Source organism: Heterodontus francisci, chromosome 14, assembly GCF_036365525.1.
Source record: "Heterodontus francisci isolate sHetFra1 chromosome 14, sHetFra1.hap1, whole genome shotgun sequence".
Lineage (NCBI taxonomy): Eukaryota > Metazoa > Chordata > Chondrichthyes > Heterodontiformes > Heterodontidae > Heterodontus > Heterodontus francisci.
In genome coordinates, this window is record NC_090384.1 from 107,322,376 (window position 1) to 107,343,477 (window position 21,102).

Consider the following 21,102-nt stretch of genomic DNA (forward strand, 5'->3'; position numbering starts at 1 on the left):
TCTGCAAGGGGATTGTGTTTGAAGGGGTGGAGCTCTGCAAGGGGATTGTGTATGAAGGGGTGGAGCTCTGCAAGGGGATTGTGTTTGAAAGGGTGGAGCTCTGCAAGGGGATTGTGTATGAAAGGGTTGAGCTCTGCAAGGGGCCTGTGTATGAAAGGGTGGAGCTCTGCAACGGGATTGTGGATGAAAGGGTGGAGTTCTGCAAGGAGATTGTGTATGAAGGGGTGGAGCTCTGCAAGGGGATTGTGTATGAAAGGGTGGAGCTCTGCAAGGGGATTGTGTATGAAAGGGTGGAGCTCTGCAAGGGGATTGTGTATGAAAGGGTGGAGTTCTGCAAGGGGATTGTGTATGAAGGGGTGGAGCTCTGCAAGGGGCCTGTGTATGAAGGGGTGGAGTTCTGCAAGGGGATTGTGTATGAAAGGGTGGAGCTCTGCAAGGGGCCTGTGTATGAAGGGGTGCAGCTCTGCAAGGGGATTGTGTATGAAAGGGTGGAGCTCTGCAAGGGGATTGTGTATGAAAGGGTGGACCTCTGCAAGGGGATTGTGTATGAAGGGGTGGAGCTCTGCAAGGGCCCTGTGTATGAAGGGGTGGAGCTCTGCAAGGGGCCTGTGTATGAAGGGGTGGAGCTCTGCAAGGGGATTGTGTATGAAAGGGTGGAGTTCTGCAAGGGGATTGTGTATGAAGGGGTGGAGTTCTGCAAGGGGATTGTGTATGAAGGGGTGGAGCTCTGCAAGGGGATTGTGCATGAAGGGGTGGAGCTCTGCAAGGGGATTGTGTATGAAGGGGTGGAGTTCTGCAAGGGGATTGTGTATGAAAGGGTGGAGCTCTGCAAGGGGCCTGTGTATGAAAGGGTGGAGCTCTGCAAGGGGATTGTGTATGAAACGGTGGAGCTCTGCAAGGGGATTGTGCATGAAAGGGTGGAGTTCTGCAAGGGGATTGTGTATGAAGGGGTGGAGCTCTGCAAGGGGCCTGTGTCTGAAGGGGTGGAGTTCTGCAAGGGGCCTGTGTATGAAAGGGTGGAGTTCTGCAAGGGGCCGTGTATGAAGGGGTGGAGCTCTGCAAGGGGCCTGTGTATGAAGGGGTGGAGCTCTGCAAGGGGCCTGTGTATGAAAGGGTGGAGCTCTGCAAGGGGCCTGTGTATGAAAGGGTGGAGTTCTGCAAGGGGCCTGTGTATGAAGGGGTGGAGCTCTGCAAGGGGCCTGTGTATGAAAGGGTGGAGTTCTGCAAGGGGCCTGTGTTTGAAGGGGTGGAGCTCTGCAAGGGGCCTGTGTTTGAAGGGGTGGAGCTCTGCAAGGGGCCTGTGTATGAAAGGGTGGAGTTCTGCAAGGGGCCTGTGTTTGAAGGGGTGGAACTCTGCAAGGGGCCTGTGTATGAAGGTGTGGAGCTCTGCAAGGGGCCTGTGTATGAAAGGGTGGAGTTCTGCAAGGGGCCTGTGTATGAAGGGGTGGAGCTCTGCAAGAGGCCTGTGCATGACGGGGTGGAGCTCTGCAACGGGCCTGTGTATGAAGGGGTGGAGCTCTGCAAGGGGATTGTGTGTGAAGTGGTGGAGCTCTGCAAGGGGCCTGTGTATGAAGGGGTGGAGCTCTGCAAGGGGATTGTGTATGAATGGGTGGAGCTCTGCAAGGGGCCTGTGTATGAAGGGGTGGAGCTCTGCAAGGGGCCTGTGTATGAAGGGGTGGAGCTCTGCAAGGGGATTGTGTATGAAGGGGTGGAGCTCTGCAAGGGGCCGTGTATGAAGGGGTGGAGCTCTGCAAGGGGCCTGTGTATGAAGGGGTGGAGCTCTGCAAGGGGCCTGTGTATGAAGGGGTGGAACTCTGCAAGGGGCCTTTGTATGAAGGGGTGGAGCTCTGCAAGGGGATTGTGTATGAAGGGGTGGAGCTCTGCAAGGGGCCGTGTATGAAGGGGTGGAGTTCTGCAAGGGGATTGTGTATGAAAGGGTGGAGCTCTGCAAGGGGCCTGTGTATGAAGGGGTGCAGCTCTGCAAGGGGATTGTGTATGAAAGGGTGGAGCTCTGCAAGGGGATTGTGTATGAAAGGGTGGAGCTCTGCAAGGGGATTGTGTATGAAGGGGTGGAGCTCTGCAAGGGCCCTGTGTATGAAGGGGTGGAGCTCTGCAAGGGGCCGTGTATGAAGGGGTGGAGCTCTGCAAGGGGATTGTGTATGAAAGGGTGGAGTTCTGCAAGGGGATTGTGTCTGAAGGGGTGGAGTTCTGCAAGGGGATTGTGTATGAAGGGGTGGAGCTCTGCAAGGGGATTGTGCATGAAGGGGTGGAGCTCTGCAAGGGGATTGTGTATGAAGGGGTGGAGTTCTGCAAGGGGATTGTGTATGAAAGGGTGGAGCTCTGCAAGGGGCCTGTGTATGAAAGGGTGGAGCTCTGCAAGGGGATTGTGTATGAAAGGGTGGAGCTCTGCAAGGGGATTGTGCATGAAAGGGTGGAGTTCTGCAAGGGGATTGTGTATGAAGGGGTGGAGCTCTGCAAGGGGCCTGTGTCTGAAGGGGTGGAGTTCTGCAAGGGGCCTGTGTATGAAAGGGTGGAGTTCTGCAAGGGGCCGTGTATGAAGGGGTGGAGCTCTGCAAGGGGCCTGTGTATGAAGGGGTGGAGCTCTGCAAGGGGCCTGTGTATGAAAGGGTGGAGCTCTGCAAGGGGCCTGTGTATGAAAGGGTGGAGTTCTGCAAGGGGCCTGTGTATGAAGGGGCGGAGCTCTGCAAGGGGCCTGTGTATGAAAGGGTGGAGTTCTGCAAGGGGCCTGTGTTTGAAGGGGTGGAGCTCTGCAAGGGGCCTGTGTTTGAAGGGGTGGAGCTCTGCAAGGGGCCTGTGTATGAAAGGGTGGAGTTCTGCAAGGGGCCTGTGTTTGAAGGGGTGGAGCTCTGCAAGGGGCCTGTGTATGAAGGTGTGGAGCTCTGCAAGGGGCCTGTGTATGAAAGGGTGGAGTTCTGCAAGGGGCCTGTGTATGAAGGGGTGGAGCTCTGCAAGAGGCCTGTGCATGACGGGGTGGAGCTCTGCAACGGGCCTGTGTATGAAGGGGTGGAGCTCTGCAAGGGGATTGTGTGTGAAGTGGTGGAGCTCTGCAAGGGGCCTGTGTATGAAGGGGTGGAGCTCTGCAAGGGGATTATGTATGAATGGGTGGAGCTCTGCAAGGGGCCTGTGTATGAAGGGGTGGAGCTCTGCAAGGGGCCTGTGTATGAAGGGGTGGAGCTCTGCAAGGGGATTGTGTATGAAGGGGTGGAGCTCTGCAAGGGGCCGTGTATGAAGGGGTGGAGCTCTGCAAGGGGCCTGTGTATGAAGGGGTGGAGCTCTGCAAGGGGCCTGTGTATGAAGGGGTGGAACTCTGCAAGGGGCCTTTGTATGAAGGGGTGGAGCTCTGCAAGGGGATTGTGTATGAAGGGGTGGAGCTCTGCAAGGGGCCGTGTATGAAGGGGTGGAGTTCTGCAAGGGGATTGTGTATGAAAGGGTGGAGCTCTGCAAGGGGCCTGTGTATGAAGGGGTGCAGCTCTGCAAGGGGATTGTGTATGAAGGGGTGGAGCTCTGCAAGGGCCCTGTGTATGAAGGGGTGGAGCTCTGCAAGGGGCCGTGTATGAAGGGGTGGAGCTCTGCAAGGGGATTGTGTATGAAAGGGTGGACCTCTGCAAGGGGATTGTGTATGAAGGGGTGGAGCTCTGCAAGGGCCCTGTGTATGAAGGGGTGGAGCTCTGCAAGGGGCCGTGTATGAAGGGGTGGAGCTCTGCAAGGGGATTGTGTATGAAAGGGTGGAGTTCTGCAAGGGGATTGTGTCTGAAGGGGTGGAGTTCTGCAAGGGGATTGTGTATGAAGGGGTGGAGCTCTGCAAGGGGATTGTGCATGAAGGGGTGGAGCTCTGCAAGGGGATTGTGTATGAAGGGGTGGAGTTCTGCAAGGGGATTGTGTATGAAAGGGTGGAGCTCTGCAAGGGGCCTGTGTATGAAAGGGTGGAGCTCTGCAAGGGGATTGTGTATGAAAGGGTGGAGCTCTGCAAGGGGATTGTGCATGAAAGGGTGGAGTTCTGCAAGGGGATTGTGTATGAAGGGCTGGAGCTCTGCAAGGGGCCTGTGTATGAAGGGGTGGAGTTCTGCAAGGGGCCTGTGTATGAAAGGGTGGAGTTCTGCAAGGGGCCGTGTATGAAAGGGTGGAGCTCTGCAAGGGGCCTGTGTATGAAGGGGTGGAGCTCTGCAAGGGGCCTGTGTATGAAAGGGTGGAGCTCTGCAAGGGGCCTGTGTATGAAAGGGTGGAGTTCTGCAAGGGGCCTGTGTATGAAGGGGTGGAGCTCTGCAAGGGGCCTGTGTATGAAAGGGTGGAGTTCTGCAAGGGGCCTGTGTTTGAAGGGGTGGAGCTCTGCAAGGGGCCTGTGTTTGAAGGGGTGGAGCTCTGCAAGGGGCCTGTGTATGAAAGGGTGGAGTTCTGCAAGGGGCCTGTGTTTGAAGGGGTGGAGCTCTGCAAGGGGCCTGTGTATGAACATGTGGAGCTCTGCAAGGGGCCTGTGTATGAAAGGGTGGAGTTCTGCAAGGGGCCTGTGTATGAAGGGGTGGAGCTCTGCAAGAGGCCTGTGCATGACGGGGTGGAGCTCTGCAACGGGCCTGTGTATGAAGGGGTGGAGCTCTGCAAGGGGATTGTGTGTTAAGTGGTGGAGCTCTGCAAGGGGCCTGTGTATGAAGGGGTGGAGCTCTGCAAGGGGATTGTGTATGAATGGGTGGAGCTCTGCAAGGGGCCTGTGTATGAAGGGGTGGAGCTCTGCAAGGGGCCTGTGTATGAAGGGGTGGAGCTCTGCAAGGGGATTGTGTATGAAGGGGTGGAGCTCTGCAAGGGGCCGTGTATGAAGGGGTGGAGCTCTGCAAGGGGCCTGTGTATGAAGGGGTGGAGCTCTGCAAGGGGCCTGTGTATGAAGGGGTGGAACTCTGCAAGGGGCCTTTGTATGAAGGGGTGGAGCTCTGCAAGGGGATTGTGTATGAAGGGGTGGAGCTCTGCAAGGGGCCGTGTATGAAGGGGTGGAGGTCTGCAAGGGGCCGTGTATGAAGGGGTGGAGCTCTGCAAGGGGCCTGTGTATGAAGGGGTGGAGCTCTGCAACGGGCCTGTGTATGAAAGGGTGGAGTTCTGCAAGGGGCCTGTGTTTGAAGGGGTGGAGCTCTGCAAGGGGCCTGTGTATGAAGGGGTGGAGCTCTGCAAGGGGATTGTGTATGAAGGGGTGGAGCCCTACAAGGGGACGTGTATGAAGGTGTGGGGAGCTCTGCCAGAGGATTCTGTGTGAAGCAGGGAACTCCGAAAATGTATATGCTGTGCTTGTCGTGGGATGGGGGTGGGGGCATCACAGGGAAGTTTGAATGATGTTGGTATGGTTGTGAAGGCTCACACTTTCGGAAACGTTGTCAAACCAACATTAATCTCAACTACAGAGTCACTGCGGACATCCTACAGAGCAAAAATTGACAAACATCAGGAAGGCATTACTGAACTGTGGGTGGGGCCACCTTTGCTCTGACATCTGACCTGGTTCCCGGCGGCTTACTCGTTGATTGAGAGATTTAATTCAAAACACAGAGGTATTTCTTGAATACACTACTGCTCAATACACAGAGAGACCATATGCAGGGCTGCCAGCCTTCTAAAGATGGCACCAGCACCTGCTCCAACATCAGGTGATACCATGAACGGCATCTCCATTGCTGCCCCCACTATGTGATTGGGGGGCACAGCCATCTCCATTATGCGGCTGCTGAAGTCACGTGCCAGACTCTACATTTTGTACAGCCACTGGCGCTCCCGCCGGGTAGATCAAAAAATCCATCCCTGTGTGCAGAAGTTATATTTATATTTAACACAGACAGCTCTCCCGTGGCATTGCTCATACTGATTAAGGACAACGTTTTACAACAGTAGGGTGTTAACAACTAAGCGTAACAGGGACAATGCTACAGGAAGCAAATGTGACAGATAAAGTGGGCACTATGTTAAGACTTTTCATATCGTAATAGTAAATTGCCCCTGGTGTTGCTTACAGTCAGTTTTTGAATTGTAAGCTCTTTTGTAGATAAATTGCAATAAAGTTGGGGACAGGCTTCAGAAACCCAATCAATGGATCCATCTAGTGTTCACATTACTTCATGACCGTCGACAAAGCAACTCTGAGAAACATTGGCAGAAAAGTGGAACCAAAAGTTGTGATGAGAATGAGTAAGGCTTGTGAACAGGAAATCTGCACCCTATTCAAGATTTTGAATAATTTATGGTGCAAATTGTAAATTTATCAACAAGAAAATTATATAATAGAAGTAAAACTATTCCGATTGCCCATTTCTTACTCAACTGTTCAATTAAAAGGCGCGTTTCAATCTTCTTCCATCTGAGCTAAATAATGAATTAAAACCAGTGTCTCACTACATAGAATAGACCAGCAAGTTTGCACAACCTCCAATCATTTAATGGTATTGCTAAGTCATTACCACCCAGTTTACAAGTCAGAAAACTTGGCAATTATAACGACAAGTGTGAGAGTGTAGTGGTTATGTTACTGGATTAATAATCCAGCAGGATGTGAGTTTGCAATCCTACAAGTGACAGTTTGAGAAATTGAGTTCAGTTCCAAAAATCAGGACATTAATAAAACGTGATCATGAAGCTGTGAGATGACCATAAAAACCCGACTAATGTCCTTCAGGGAAGGAAACCTGCTGACCTTACCTGGTCCATTCCCAATGTGGTTTAACTAACAAGGTGGTATTGAACCACTGCAAAGAGGTTGCTCACCATCAACTCCTCAGGGAACATAGGAGCAGGAGTAGGCCACTCAGCCCATCGAGCCAGCTCTGCTATTCAATAAGATCATGGCTGATCATCCACTTCAATGCCTTTATCCCCACACTATCCCCATATCTCTTTATGTCATTGGTATTTAGAAATCTGTCAATCTCTGCTTTAAACATACTCAATGACTGAGCTTCCACAGCCCTCTGGGGTAGAGAATTCCAAAGATTCACAACCCTCTGAGTAAAGAAATTTCTCCTCATCTCTGTCCTAAGTGGCTTCCCCCTTATTTTGAAATTGTGTCCCCTGGTTCTAGACTCCCCAAACAGGGGAAACATCTTAACTGCATCTACCCTGTCTATCCCTTTAAGTATTTTGTAGGTTTCAATGAGATTACCTCTCATTCTTCGAAACTCTAGAGAATACAGGCCCAGTTTCCCCAATCTCTCTTCATAGGAGAGTCCCACCATCCCGGGAACAAGTCTGGTGAACCTTCGTTGCACTCCCTCTATGGCAATAATATCCTTCCTAAGGTAAGGGGACCAAAACTGCACACAGTACTCCAGGTGCAGTCTAATCAAGGTTCTATACAATTGAAGCAAGACTTCACTACTCCTGTACTCAAATCCTCTTGCGATAAAGGCTAACATACCATTAGCCTTCCTAATTGCTTCCTGCACCTGCATGTTAGCTTTCAGTGACTTATTGACAAGGACACCCAGGTCCCTTTGTACATCTACACTTTCTAATCTCTTACCATTTAAGAAATACTCTGCACATCTATTCATCCAACCAAAGTGGATAAGCTCACATTTTTCCACATTATATTCCATCTGCCACGTTCTTGCCCACTCACTAAGTCTGTCCAAATCCCCTTGAAGCTGCTTTGCATCTTCCTCACAACACACATTCCCACCTAGTTTTGTGTCATCCGCGAACTTGGAAATAATACATTTGGTGCCCACATCCAAATTATTGATATATATTGTGAACAGCTGGGGACCAAGCACTGATCCCTGCGGTACCCCACTAGTCACAGCCTGCCAACGGGAGAATGACCCGTGTATTCCTACTCTCTGTTTTCTTCCTGTGATCAATCCCTAATCCATGCTAGTATATAACCTCCTATCCCATGTGCTTTAATTTTGCCTCAGGGTAGACACGCTCAGCCAGCTTCTGGAGCCTGTTTAAAGCGACTCGAGTGAAGATTTTCCCCACTATGCTGAGCAGGGAGATTCCACGGTATTTGTTGCAGTCACCGCGGTCACCCTTGTTCTTATAGAGGGTGATGATATTGGCATCTTGCATGTCCTGTGGTACTGCTCCCTCGTCCCAGCACAGGCAAAGCAGTTCGTAGAGTGCTGAAAGTATAGCAGGCTTAGCACTCTTGATTATTTCAGGGGTAATGCCGTCATTTCCAGGGGCTTTTCCGCTGGCTAGAGAATCAATGGCATCACTGAGTTCCGATTTTGTTGGCTGTACGTCCAGCTCATCCATGACAATTCTGTTAGTAACATCCTCAAAAAACTCCAACAGGTTTGTGAAACATGATTTCCCATTCGTAAATCCATGTTGACTATGCCCAATCAGATCATTATTATCCAAGTGTCCATGTATGACATCCTGTAGAATAGATTCGAGCAGTTTCCCTACTACTGATGTAAGACTAACAGGCCTGTAATTCCCTGTTTTCTCTCTCTCTCCCTTCTTAAACAGTGGGGTGACATTTGCCACCTTCCAATCTGCAGAAACCATTCTAGAATTTATAAAATGCATCCACTATCTCTTTAGCTACCTCTTTCAACACCCTGGGATGTAGAATATCAGGTTTCAGGACTTATCAACCTTCAACCTCATTAATTTCTTCAAAATAACCTTCTTACTAATACTAATTTCCTTCAATTCCCCATTCTCCCTGGTCCTTGGATGTCTAAATTATCATTTAGCTTCTCTGCCATTTCTGCATTCCCCATTATAAATTCTCCTGACTCTGTCTGTAATGGACCCACATGTATCTTAGTCAAATATTTCCTTGGGGCCGACCATGACTCATGGCCCTCCTGCCTTGGGCGCTATGGCGTTGGAAGGATGAATGAGAACGGGCAGAGACTGCTTGAGTTGTGTACCTATCATAACCTCTGCATCACCAACTCGTTCTTTCACACTAAACCCTGTCACCAGGTTTCATGGAGGCACCCAAGATCACGTCGTTGGCACCAGCTAGACCTCATTGTCACAAGGCGAGCCGCCTTAAACAGTGTTCAAATCACACGCAGCTTCCACAGTGCGGACTGCGACACCGACCACTCCCTGGTGTGCAGCAAGGTTAGACTCAGACCAAAGAAGTTGCATCATTCCAAGCAGAAGGGCCACCCGCGCATCAACACGAGCAGAATTTCTCACCCACAGCTGTTACAAAAATTTCTAAATTCACTTGTAACAGCCCTTCAAAACACTCCCACAGGGGATGCTGAGACCAAGTGGGCCCACATCAGAGACGCCATCTATGAGTCAGCTTTGACCACCTACGGCAAAAGTGCGAAGAGAAATGCAGACTGGTTTCAATCTCATAATGAAGAGCTGGAACCTGTCATAGCCGCTAAGCGCATTGCACTTTTGAACTACAAGAAAGCCCCCAGCGATTTAACATCCGCAGCACTTAAAGCAGCCAGAAGTACTGCACAAAGAACAGCTAGGCGTTGCGCAAACGACTACTGGCAACACCTATGCAGTCATATTCAGCTGGCCTCAGACACCGGAAACATCAGAGGAATGTATGATGGCATGAAGAGAGCTCTTGGGCCAACCATCAAGAAGATCACCCCCCTCAAATCTAAATCGGGGGACATAATCACTGACCAACGCAAACAGATGGACCGCTGGGTTGAGCACTACCTAGAACTGTACTCCAGGGAGAATGCTGTCACTGAGACTGCCCTCAATGCAGCCCAGCCTCTACCAGTCATGGATGAGCTGGACATACAGCCAACCAAATCGGAACTCAGTGATGCCATTGATTCCCTAGCCAGCGGAAAAGCCCCTGGGAAGGACAGTATTACCCCTGAAATAATCAAGAGTGCCAAGCCTGCTATACTCTCAGCACTACATGAACTGCTATGCCTGTGCTGGGACGAGGGAGCAGTACCCCAGGACATGCGCGATGCCAACATCATCACCCTCTATAAAAACAAAGGTGACCGCGGTGACTGCAACAACTACCGTGGAATCTCCCTGCTCAGCATAGTGGGGAAAGTCTTTGCTCGAGTCGCTCTGAACAGGCTCCAGAAGCTGGCCGAGCGCGTCTACCCTGAGGCACAGTGTGGCTTTCGTGCAGAGAGATCGACTATTGACATGCTGTTCTCCCTTCATCAGATACAGGAGAAATGCCGTGAACAACAGATGCCCCTCTACATTGCTTTCATTGATCTCACCAAAGCCTTTGACCTCGTCAGCAGACGTGGTCTCTTCAGACTACTAGAAAAGATCGGATGTCCACCAAAGCTACTAAGTATCATCACCTCATTCCATGACAATATGAAAGGCACAATTCAACATGGTGGCTCCTCATCAGAGCCCTTTCCTATCCTGAGTGGTGTGAAACAGGGCTGTGTTCTCGCACCCACACTTTTTGGGATTTTCTTCTCCCTGCTGCTTTCACATGCGTTCAAATCCTCTGAAGAAGGAATTTTCCTCCACACAAGATCAGGGGGCAGGTTGTTCAACCTTGCCCGTCTAAGAGCGAAGTCCAAAGTACGGAAAGTCCTCATCAGAGAACTCCTCTTTGCTGACGATGCTGCTTTAACATCTCACACTGAAGAATGCCTGCAGAGTCTCATCGACAGGTTTGCGTCTGCCTGCAATGAATTTGGCCTAACCATCAGCCTCAAGAAAACGAACATCATGGGGCAGGATGTCAGAAATGCTCCATCCATCAATATTGGCGACCACGCTCTGGAAGTGGTTCAAGAGTTCACCTACCTAGGCTCAACTATCACCAGTAACCTGTCTCTAGATGCAGAAATCAACAAGCGCATGGGTAAGGCTTCCACTGCTATGTCCAGACTGGCCAAGAGAGTGTGGGAAAATGGCGCACTGACACGGAACACAAAAGTCCGAGTGTATCAGGCCTGTGTCCTCAGTACCTTGCTCTACGGCAGCGAGGCCTGGACAACGTATGCCAGCCAAGAGCGACGTCTCAATTCATTCCATCTTCGCTGCCTTCGGAGAATACTTGGCATCAGGTGGCAGGACTATATCTCCAACACAGAAGTCCTTGAAGCGGCCAACATCCCCAGCTTATACACACTACTGAGTCAGCGGCGCTTGAGATGGCTTGGCCATGTGAGCCGCATGGAAGATGGCAGGATCCCCAAAGACACATTGTACAGCGAGCTCGCCACTGGTATCAGACCCACCGGCCGTCCATGTCTCCGTTATAAAGACGTCTGCAAACGCGACATGAAATCGTGTGACATTGATCACAAGTCGTGGGAGTCAGTTACCAGCATTCGCCAGAGCTGGCGGGCAGCCATAAAGACAGGGCTAAATTGTGGCGAGTCGAAGAGACTTAGTAGTTGGCAGGAAAAAAGACAGAGGCGCAAGGGGAGAGCCAACTGTGCAACAGCCCCAACAAACAAATTTCTCTGCAGCACCTGTGGAAGAGCCTGTCACTCCAGAATTGGCCTTTATAGCCACTCCAGGCGCTGCTTCACAAACCACTGACCACCTCCAGGCGCGTATCCATTGTCTCTCGAGATAAGGAGGCCCAAAAGAAGAAAAAAGAAAGAAATACATACTTATAGAAGCTTTTACAGTCCGTTTTTATATTTTTGCTGGTTTACATTCATATACTATTCTCCCTTTCTTTATCAGTTTCTTGGTCCTCCTTTGCTGTATTTGAAAATCCTCCTAATCTTCAGGTTTACTACTATTTCTGGCAACTTTATAGGCCTTTTCTTTTAATCTTATGCAATCCTTAACTTTATTTGTTGGTCACGTTTGACTGACTTTTCTTTTTGGGATTTTTCTGCCTTGAAGGAATGTACAGTTGCTGTAACCTATGTAACGTTTTTTATTCATTCCTGGGATGTGGGTGTCAATTGTGGGCAATATTGTTCCAAGTCAGGATGGTGTGTGGCTTGGAGGTGAACTTGCAGGTGGTGGTGTTCCCATGAATCTGCTGCCCTTGTCCTTCTGGGTGGTAGGGGTTGTGGGTTTGGAAGGTGTTGTCGAAGGAGCCTTGGTGCATTGCTGCAGTACATCTTGTAGATGGTACACACTGCTGCCACTGTGCTTCAGTGGTGGAGGGAGTGAATGGTTGTGGATGGGGTGCTGATCAAGCAGGCTGTTTTGTCCTGGATGGTGTCGAGCTTCTTGAGTGTTGTTGGAGCTGCACTCATCCAGGCAAGTGGACAGTATTCCATCACACTCCTGACTTGTGCCTTGTAGATGGTGGACAGGCTTTGGGGAGTCAGGAGGTGAGTTAATCGCTGCAGGATTCCTAGCCTCTGACCTGCTCTTGTAGCCACGGTATTTATATGGCTACTCCAGTTCAGCTTCTGGTCAATGGTAGCCCCCAGGTTGTTGATAGTGGGTGATTCAGTAATCATAATGCCATTGAATGTCAAGTGGAGATGGTTAGATTCTCTCTTGTTGGAGATGTTCATTGCCTGGCACTTGTGTGGCACGAATGTTACTTGCCACTTATCAACCCAAGCCTGGACATTGTCCAGGTCTTGCTGCATTTCTACATGGACTGCTTCAATATCTGAGGAGTCGCGAATGGTGCTAAACATTGTGCAATCATCAGCGAACATCCCCACTTCTGACCTTTGGATTGAAGGAAGCAGCTGAAGATGGTTGGGCCTAGGACACTACCCTGAGGAAATCCTGCAGTAATGTCCTGGGACTGATAAGATTATTTTCCAACAACCACAACCATCTTCCTTCATGCTAGGTATGACTCCAACCAGCGGAGGGCTTTCCCCCTGATTTCCATTCACTTCAGTTTTGCTAGGGCTCCTTGATGCCATACTTGGTCAAATGCTGTCTTGATGTCAAAGGCAGTCACTCTCACCTCACCTCTTGAGTTCAGCTCTTTTGTCCATGTTTGAGCAAAGCCTGTAATGAGGTCAGGAGCTGAGTGGCCCTGGCGGAACCCAAACTGAGCGTCACTGAGCAGGTTATTGCAAAGCAAGTACTGCTTGATATCACTGTCGACGACACCTTCCATCACTTTACTGATGATTGAGAGTAGACTGATGGGGCAGTAATTGGCCGGGTTGGATTTGTCCTGCTTTTTGTGCACAGGACATACCTGGGCAATTTTCCACATTGCAGGGCAGATGCCAGTGTTGTAGCTGTACTGGAACAGCTTGGCTAGGAGTGTGGCAAGTTCTGGAGCACAGGTCTTCAGTACTATTGCCGGAATATTGTCAGGGCCCATAGCCTTTGCAGTATCCAGTGCCTTCAGTCATTTCTTGATATCACGCAGAGTGAATCAAATTGACTGAAGACTGGCATCTGCGATGTTGGAGACTTCAGAAGGCGGCCGAGATGGATCATCAACTTGGCACCTCTGGCTGAAGATTGTTGCAAATGCTTCAACCTTACCTATTGCACTGATGTGCTGGGCTCCCCCATCATTGAGGATGGGGATATTTGTGGAGCCACCTCCTGCAGTTAGTTGTTTAATTGTTCACCACCATTCACGACTTTAAAGACTATCCATTGCCTATGCAATGTCATACCTTTTAATTTTTTTCCCATTCCACCTCAGCCAATTCGCCCCTCATACCTCATAATTTCCTTTGTTCAAATTTAACACTCTGGCTTCAGATTGAAGTACCTCACATTCAAACATAATGTAAAATTCTATCATATTATGGTCACTCATCCCTAAAGGTTCTTTTACAACAAGATTATTAAATTAGCCCTTTTTCATTACATGATACTAGATCTAAAATAACCTGATCTCTAGTCAGTTCCTCAACATTCTGCCCCAGAAAGCCATCCTAACACACTCCATAACCTATCCTCCACAGCATTAGTGCGTATTAGCTTTACCCAGTCTATGTGCAGATTGAAGTCACCCATAATTACTGTATTACCCATGCTACATTCTTCTCTAATCTTCTGATTAATACCATGCCCAACACGACCATTACTGTTTGGTGTTAGAAAGTAAGGTGTGCATTAAATGCTGGTATCTCAAGAATAAATGAAAAACAGTTCCTTTCGCATAGTCAAAGATCTGTTCACTTTTAATAATGTAAGTAGAGTAACCGAATGGTTACAGCACAGAAGGAGGCCATTTGGCCTGCAGTGTCTGTGCCGGCTCTCTGACAGAGCAACTCAGCTAGTCCCACTCCTCTGCCTTTTCCCTGTGGTCCTGTAACTGTTCTTTGGCAGTGCATCTTGTAGATGGTACACACTGCTGCCACTGTGTGTTGGTGGTGGAGGGAGTGATTGTTTGCAGATGGGGTACCAATCAAGCAGGTCGCTTTGTCCTGGATGACGTCAAGCTTCTTGAGTGGTGTTGGAGCTGCACCCATCCAGGCAAGTGGAGAGTATTCCATCACACTCCTGACTTGTGCCTTGTAGATGGTGGACAGGCTTTGGGGAGTCAGGAGGTGAGTTACTCGCCAGAGGACTCCTAGCTTCTGACCTGTTGTTGTAGCCACGGTATTTATATGGCTACTCCAGTTCAGTTTCTGGTCAATGGTAGCCCCTAGGATATTGATAGTGGGGGATTCTTGTTGGAGATGGTCACTGCCTGGCACTTGTGTGGCGCGAATGTTACTTGCCACTTATCAGCCAAGCCTGGATATTTTCCAGGTCTTGTTGCATTTCTACACGGACTGCTTCAGTATCTGAGGAGTTGCGAATGGTGCTAAACATTGTGCAATCATCAGCGAACATCCCCACTTCTGACCTTATGATTGAAGGAAGGTCATTGATGAAGCATCTGAAAATGGTTGGGCCTAGGACATTACCCTGAGGAACTCTGAGTGATGTCTTGGAGCTCAGATGATTGACCTCTAACAACCACAACCATCTTCTTTAGCGCTAGGTATGACTCCAAACAATGGAGAGATTTCCTCCTGAATCTCATTGACTCCAGTTTTGCTCGGACTCCTTGATGCCATACTTGGTCAAATGCTGCCTTGATATCAAGGGCAGTCACTCTCACCTCACCTCAGCTCTTATGTCCATGTTTGAACCAAGCCTGTAATGAGGTCAGGAGCTGAGTGGCCCTGGCAGAACCAAAACTGAGCGTCACTGAGCAGGTTATTGCTAAGCAAGTGCCGCTTGATGGCACTGTTGATGACATCTTCCATCACTTTACTGATGATCGAGAGACTGATGGGGTGGTAATTTGCCAGGTTGGATTTGTCCTGCTTTTTGTGTTCAGGGGGCGGCACAGTGGCGCAGTGGTTAGCACCGCAGCCTCACAGCTCCAGCGACCTGGGTTCAATTCTGGGTACTGCCTGTGTGGAGTTTGCAAGTTCTCCCTGTGTCTGCGTGGGTTTTCTCCGGGTGCTCCGGTTTCCTCCCACAAGCCAAACGACTTGCAGGTTGGTAGGTAAATTGGCCATTATAAATTGCCCCTAGTATAGGTAGGTGGTAGGGAAATATAGGGACAGGTGGGGATGTGGTAGGAATATGGGATTAGTGTAGGATTAGTATAAATGGGTGGTTGATGGTCGGCACAGACTCGGTGGGCCGAAGGGCCTGTTTCAGTGCTGTATCTCTAAACTAAACTAAAGGACATACCTGGGCAATTTTCCACATTTCCAGGTAGATTGAGCCTGAAGGTGTAAAATATCTAATATCAGGAGATAGTTATTAAAAAAAAGTGACAAGGCAATCTTGTCATTTGAATGTCCAGAGTTCCCCTCCAAGTCACACACCATACTGACTTGGAAACATATCGCCATTCGTTCATCATCAGTCAGTCAAAATCCTGGAACTCCCTTCCTAACAGCACTGTGGGTGTCCCGACCCCAAATGGACTGCAGCGGTTCAAGAAGGCTGCTCACCACCACCTTCTCAAGGGCAATTAGGGATGGGCAATAAATGCTGGCCTGGCCAGAGACGCCCACATCCTATGAACAAATAAAAAACTGGTTAAGAAATTAATTAACCTCCATAACTAGTCTCAACTAATTTCCTTGATAATGGTAAGACAGATTGCTGTTTAAATATATGTATTCCTTTGCTCATTTAAATAGAATCGGATCTTGATTTCGACCTGTTCAATGTTCAGTGCTGGGCGTCACCGTTTAACAGTTCGGATGCTTACAGAGACTGCAGGCCAATTAGATTCTTCCTGCTTTGAATATGGATACAGCTGATGTAAACTGGACACTTCTTTCAGATTTTAACTTCATTAACATGTTCAAAATCAGGCACAATAAGAGAACTGCAAAGCAATGCTATATCAGCTGCAGCTCAGAGGGTAACTCTCAGGCCTTTGAACTAGAGTTTGTGATTTTAAGATTCACCTCAGAGACTTAAAAAGAAAATCAAAGCTGATGGTCCCAATGCAGGACTGAGGGAGTGCTGCACTGTCGGAGGGTCAGTACTGAGGGAGTGCTGCACTGTCAGAGGGTCAGTACTGAGAGAGTGCTGCACTGTCAGAGGGTCAGTACTGAGGGAGTGCTGCACTGTCAGAGGGTCAGTACTGAGAGAGTGCTGCACTGTCAGAGGGTCAGTACTGAGGGAGTGCTGCACTGTCAGAGGGTCAGTACTGAGGGAGTGCTGCACTGTCGGAGGGTCAGTACTGAGGGAGCGCTGCATTGTCAGAGGGTCAGTACTGAGGGAGTGCTGCACTGTCGGAGGGTCAGTACTGAGGGAGTGCTGCACTGTCGGAGAGTCAGTACTGAGAGAGTGCTGCACTGTCAGAGGGTCAGTACTGAGGGAGTGCTGCACTGTCAGAGGGTCAGTACTGAGAGAGTGCTGCACTGTCGGAGAGTCAGTACTGAGAGAGTGCTGCACTGTCAGAGGGTCAGTACTGAGAGAGTGCTGCACTGTCAGAGGGTCAGTACTGAGGGAGTGCTGCACTGTCAGAGGGTCAGTACTGAGAGAGTGCTGCACTGTCGGAGAGTCAGTACTGAGAGAGTGCTGCACTGTCAGAGGGTCAGTACTGAGGGAGTGCTGCACTGTCAGAGGGTCAGTACTGAGAGAGTGCTGCACTGTCAGAGGGTCAGTACTGAGGGAGTGCTGCACTGTCGGAGAGTCAGTACTGAGAGAGTGCTGCACTGTCAGAGGGTCAGTACTGAGGGAGTGCTGCACTGTCAGAGGGTCAGTACTGAGGGAGTGCTGCACTGTCAGAGGGTCAGTACTGAGGGAGTGCTGCACTGTCAGAGGGTCAGTACTGGAGTTCTGGCCAGAAAGTTTCCCTCAATGAACATTACAGAACCAGATTATCTGATCATTATTGTTTGTGCAGAAATTGCCTGTGAAGTGCTTTGGGAGATACTGGAGAACTTCCTCATATTCAATCAGCAAACTATCTTCCACAAACATCCCCCAGAATCCCTCATCCCGTGACGGCGCTGCTGTGACGTCATCACGGCGTGCTTGTCTGCGTGCGCGGTCTGGTGATGCAGCGGGAGCGCGGACGCTGAGGCCGAGTGCGGGTTCGCGGATCCGGAGTCAGGTGAGAGCGCGGACCGGCCCCGGGGTCTGTCACCCCCCAACCCCGACCCCCACCCCCACCCCGCGGCCCGGGATCGGGTCCGCTCAGCCTGGAGCTGCTGGACCCAAACCCCGGGCTTGAGAGGCCTTGACCCCGGCACAGCGACCCTCCCCCCCCCCCTCACCCCCCCTCACCCTCCCCCCCCCCCTCACCCCCCCTCACCCTCCCCCCCCCTCCCCCCCCCTCCCCTCCCTCCCCTCCCCCCCCTCCCCCCTCCCCCCCTCCGCCCCCTCCCCCCCTCCCCCCCTCCCCCCCCCTCCCCCCCCCCCCCCCCCCCCCCCCCCCCCCTCCCCCCCCTCCCCTCCCCCCTCCCCTCCCCCCTCCCCCCCCCCTCCCCCCCCCCCCCTCCTCCCCCCCTCTCCCCCCCCTCCCCCCCCCCCTCCCCCCCCCCCTCCCCCCCCCCCTCCCCCCCCCCCCTCCCCCTCCCCCTCCCCCCCCTCCTCCCCCTCCCCCCCCTCCTCCTCCCCCCCCCTCCTCCCCCCCCTCCTCCCCCCCTCCCCCCCCTCCTCCCCCCCCTCCTCCCCCCCTCCTCCCCCCCTCCCCTCCCCCCCTCCCCCCCCCTCCCCCCCTCCCCCCCTCCCCCCCCCTCTCCCCTCCTCCCCCCCCTCCCCCCCTCCCCCCCCTCTCCCCTCCTCCCCCCCCTCCCCCCTCTCCCTCTCCCCTCTCCCCTCCCCCCCCCCCCACTTCTAAGTGAACATCCCCACTTCTAACCTTATGATGAGGGAAGGTCATTGATGAAGCAGCTGAAGTTGGGCCTAGGATACTGCCCCGAGGAACTCCTGCACTGATGTCCTGGGACTGAGATAATTGACCTCTAACAATTGCAACCCATCTTCCTTTGTGCTAGATATGACTCCAACCAGTGGAGAGTTTTCCCTCTGATTCCCACTGACTCCAGTTTTGCTAGGGCTCCTTGATGCCATACTTGGTCAAATGCTGCCTTGATGTCAAGGGCAGTCACTCTGACCTCACCTCTGGAGTTCAGCTCTTTTGTCCATCTTTGAACAAGATGTACCCAGGGATGGTGATGGAAGAGTCTGGGATATTGGCTGTAAGGTATGATTCTGAGAGTATGACTATGTCAGGTTGTTGCTTGACTAGTCTGTGGGGCACCTTTCCCAATTTTGGCACAAATCCCCAGATTTGCAGGGTCTACTGGGCAGGGTCTGCCATTGCCGTTTCCAGTGCCTAGGTTGATGCTGTGTGGTCAGTCCTGTTATATTTTTTGACTTTTCTGTGGTGGTTTGGTCCAACTCAATGACTTGCTGGGCCATTTCAGAGGGCAGTTAAGAGTCAACCACATTGCTGGAGTCACATGTTGGCCAGACCAGGTAAGGATGGCAGATTTCCTTCATTAAAGGACATTAGTGAACCAGATGGGTTTTTACAGCAATCCAGTAGTTTCATGATCATCATTACTGATGCTAGCTTTTTATTCCAGATTTATTAATTAATTGAATTTAAATTTCACTAGTTGCCATTGTGGGATTTGAACTCGTGTCTGCAGAGCATTAGCTGGGGTCTTTGGATTGCTGGTTCAGTAACCACTACGCCATGTTTTCTTGTTCCTCCCGATTTCTCTAAACTTTTCCAGTTTGACAACCCTCCCTTATCTAAATGATAGATTGCGGAGCTCTGAGATGCAGAGGGATCTGGGTGTCCTAGTGCATGAATCACAAAAGGTTAGTATGCAAGTGCAGCAAGTAATTAGGAAAGCTAATAGAATGTTATCATTTATTGCGAGGGGAATTGAATACAAAAGTAAGGAGGTGATGCTTCAGTTTTACAGGGCATTGGTGAGACCACATCTGGAGTACTGTGTACAGTATTGGTCTCCTTATTTAAGGAAGGATGTAAATGTGTTGGAAGCAGTTCGGAGAATCGTACCTGGCATGGGCTGGTTGTCTTATGAGGAAAGATTGGACAAGCTAGTCTTGTATCCGCCGGAGTTTAGAAGATTAAGAGGTGACTTGATTGAAACATATAAGACCCCTCAGTAGAGCTGTGCAAAGGAAACCTGACCCGAGTCTGAATGCTGGACCCGGAAGCCGGACCCAAACCTGACACATGCCGATGGATCCCGTCGGGGTCAGGTTGGGTAGCAGTCCTTTACCCATGTACTGATGTAAAGGCCTGCCATCCGACCCGACCCCGACGACATGTGTCTGGTTCTGGTCAGGTGGGGTCAGACTTCCGGGTCCGGAATTCGGGCTTGCGTCTGGTTTCCTTTGCACACCTCTACCGAGGGGTCTTGACAGGGTGCATGTGGAAAGGAGGTTTCTCCTTGTGGGAGAATCTAGAACTAGGAGTCACTCTTTAAAAATAAGTGGTCGCCCATTTAAGAGAGAGATGAGGAGAAATTGTTTCTCTGAAGGTCGCGAGTCTTTGGAATTCTCTTCCTTAAAAGGCGGTGGAAGCAGAGTTTTTGAATAACTTTAAGGCAGAGGTAGATAGATTTTTGATAAGCAAGGGGGTGAAAGGTTATCAGGGGTCGGTGGAAATGTGTAATCAGTTCAGCCTTGAACTTATTGAATGGCGGAGCAGGCTCGACGGGCCGAGCGGCCTACTCCTGTTCCTAATTCGTATGTTCTTTGAACAGTGGTCCTTTGACTCTTTCCTCTTGTGCATCCCACATCACTAGCCGTGCCTTCAACTGTCGGGGTCCCACTCTCTACAATTTCCCCTCTCTCCACTTTTCAAAACCTCCTTAAAACTCACCACTTTGACCACCATTTCTAATCTCGCTTCCTTTGGCTCAGCATCCTTTTTTTATGCCTTTGTGGAGTGCATCAGGTTGAATGCTGGAAATACTCAGCAGGCCAGGCAGCATCTGTGGAGAGAGAAACAGTTAACGTTTCAGGTCGACGACCATTCCTCAGAATCTGACTTGAAGCATTAACTGTTTTTCTCTCTACAAATGCTGCATGACCGGCTGAGTATTTCCAGTATTCTCTGGTTTTAGATCAGATTTCCAGCATCTGCAGTTTTTTTAAATTTAAACTCTGCTCAGCATGATAGAGCCACCTTCAAATGGCTCGAACACATACTGTCCATCCGACTGCTCACCGCCTCTGGTCCAGTACACCTACTGAGCATCTACGCTCCAACACTCTGCTCCCCACCTGAAGTTAAAGACCAGTTCTACGAGGAACTCCATAATATCATTAGTAGCATCCCCAATACCGAACATCTGTTCCTGCTGAGGGACTTTAACACCAGGGTTGGGGCCGACCATGACTCATGGCACTCCTGCCTTGGGCACTATGGCATTGGAAGGATGAATGAGAATGGACAGAGACTGCTGGAGTTGTGTACCTATCACAACCTCTGTATCACCAACTCGTTCTTTCATACTAAAACCTGTCACCAGGTTTCATGGAGGCACCCAAGATCACGTCGTTGGCACCAGCTGAACCTCATCGTCACAAGGCAAGCCTCTATAAACAGTGTCCAAATCACACGCAGCTTCCACAGTGCTGACTGCGACACCGACCACTGCCTGGTGTGCAGCAAAGTTAGACACAAACCAAAGAAGCGACATCACTCCAAGCAGAAGGGCCACCCGCGCATCAACACTAACAGAATTTCTTATCCACAGCTGTTACATAAGTTTCTAAATTCACTTGAAAAAGCCCTTCAAAACACTCCTG

At 50.5% G+C, this 21,102-nt stretch overlaps 1 protein-coding gene across 5 annotated transcripts in view; it reads left to right on the plus strand.

Annotated features, from left to right (window-relative positions):
- rnf141 (ring finger protein 141) overlaps positions 1-21,102 on the plus strand; it is a 115,870-nt gene that overhangs the window by 67,374 nt on the left and 27,394 nt on the right. Inside the window, exon 1 of one of the 5 annotated variants that reach the window (XM_068046712.1) lies at positions 17,325-17,413. The exons of 3 other annotated variants lie outside the window; for them this stretch is intronic. The gene's annotated coding sequence lies outside the window, so the exon portion shown is untranslated. Of the gene's footprint in view, positions 1-17,324; positions 17,414-18,484; positions 18,509-21,102 lie in introns of those variants that run through there. One more of the 5 variants, XM_068046711.1, reaches the window with a different exon arrangement.